General features: G+C 40.0%; 1 protein-coding gene across 1 annotated transcript in view; it reads right to left on the minus strand.

Annotated features, from left to right (window-relative positions):
• Nucleotides 1-2,186, minus strand: part of LOC101853371 (dynein heavy chain 8, axonemal) — a gene marked incomplete at its 3' end in the record, with an annotated part of 107,937 nt that overhangs the window by 9,308 nt on the left and 96,443 nt on the right.

Consider the following 2,186-nt stretch of genomic DNA (forward strand, 5'->3'; position numbering starts at 1 on the left):
GAGAGAGAGAGAGAGAGAGAGAGAGAGAGAAAGAGAGAGAGAGAGAGAGAGAGAGAGAGAGAGAACAAAACCCATAAACATGAACAAATCTGTTTGTTTTTTTAATTTCTATTTTCAATCAAGTGAATCTCTAGTTTATGAAACTTTCAATCGTTATAGTGCACTTTTATGGCACATCAGTGACAGTACCACAGTCAATGAAAGTTAAGACTTTTTGTTACATAAACCAAGGCACTTGTTGATAGAAGAAAATCTAAGCAATGTAAACAACTGGTCCGCTTTTTACTGATTAGATTATTTGACTTTAATCACTAAAGGTAGGTAATCCTTTTTCTTTTCTCAATCCACCAAATTTGAGTGGCTGAGAAAAAGAATTATTAAAAAAATAGTTGTAAAGTGTGAAGGGCACAGCAGTGTTGTTTTTTTCCTTCTAAACATAGAGGTTGTCTCCGCGAGATCAGCTCACTGTCTCTCTACCATTGTGGGATCGATTGTGGTGGTGCTTATTGGCCTGTTGGTTAAGAAGGGACAACGACGTTACCAAACATCTAAAATTAAATTACAAAACAAAACAAAACAAGCCTCCAATAAATTCGAATGCCTATAAACTGAGATTTATGAAAAGCAAGAATGCGTTTTTGCCAATAGACATGCTCCATCACTCATTTTTATTTGTAAGTGTTTTACGGCGCTCGCAACTGTATAAAGGTCATACTTGCGCGCGGGACACATTAAATATTTTCAGTTGGCAGGAAATTTTGAATTTTGCCCGGTGGCGGCCAAAGCCTACTCTTATCGATTTTGGACCCCCCAAGGGATCTTTAACGTGAGCAACCTGCACACGGGACCTCCGAGAGCTCCATTACTCAATTCTCTAGCCTGGCAGTGAAGTGGTTTGCGGAATCGAGTTCTCGTCTGTGGTGTGAAAGGTAAAGGGTAAAGGATAAAATCCACCAGTATTGTCACTCTCAAGGTCATTGTACATGTTTATTGCCTTTTCAACACTGTATGTATGTATAGTATAAGGTTTTACGGCGCTCGCAACTGCTAAGGTCATATGAGCGCGCTTTTCAACACTGACCTGTTATTTAAGTGGCAGGACTTGAGCATTTGATTTGAATGTCAAACAACAACAACAACAGCAACACCATCAAGAGCGATCCTACAGAAAGAGAAATAAACAATTCTTTTTTTTTAATAGTTTTTTTTGCTTTGTTTTGTTTTGTTTCGCTTTATTTTGTTTTAGTTTTTTCTGGGCTTAGAACAGTTAAACTGCTATCAGACGGAGTGTCTTTTCACCAAACTCAAAACCGGCTTTGCCATTGAGCTGATTGATGACTTATAGAGTTGATGTGGAGACCAGCAAGATGTGTTCATACGTGAGGCATTAACCGGCATTTTCCTGCCAGTTTGGACATTTTTCTTGAATTTGTTTCAGCTCAACACCTTTTATGTCTGTATAAAAACACATTTCTGTCAGGATTTTACTGAAAAAGGCTGATTAAACGCACCAAATTTCAGATGTTCAGTTTCCTAGGACTCTCAAGCTTTGGAAGTCATCGAACTTAGACAGCCATTTTCTCGCTTATTTTACCACTGAAATCAGGCAACCCCCACCTCTTTCAATGGCAAGTATCTCGACCTCTGTTCAAGTTAGACTGGCATTCTTTTCTTCCGAAGCAATGCAATTGAACAAGTTTTAAAATGAAACCAACAACTCCTCATACCAAAAAATTGACGAGCGCCTGATTCCACAGCGCTGCGACACATATTATTATTACTATATTCGGTAAGGTTGATTAGGCTAATAGAACGGTGTTTTATCGTTTACTTTTCTTTCCGACATTGAACAAGCAGCTTGTTGTAGCACATTGTGACCTGAGGCAGCTGGAACAACATCTTGTAAGACAGCACAAATACGTAATGTGTGCACACGTGCTCTTGTCCCAGGGAGAGAGGGAAGGAGGGAGAGGGAGGGAGGGAAGGAGAGGGAGGGAGGGAGGGGGGGAAGAGACAATGAAAGAGAGAGAAAGAGAGAGAGAGAGGGGGAGAGGGGAACAGAAAGAAAGAGGGAGAGAGAGAGTGGAAGAGAAAGAAAGAGAGAAAGAAAAAGAGATAAATGGAGATAGAAATAGATAGATAGAGAGAGAGAAAGAGAGAGGGAGAGAGACAGACAGAGAGAGAGA

The sequence above is a fragment of the Aplysia californica genome, unplaced genomic scaffold, assembly GCF_000002075.1.
Source record: "Aplysia californica isolate F4 #8 unplaced genomic scaffold, AplCal3.0 scaffold00058, whole genome shotgun sequence".
Lineage (NCBI taxonomy): Eukaryota > Metazoa > Mollusca > Gastropoda > Aplysiida > Aplysiidae > Aplysia > Aplysia californica.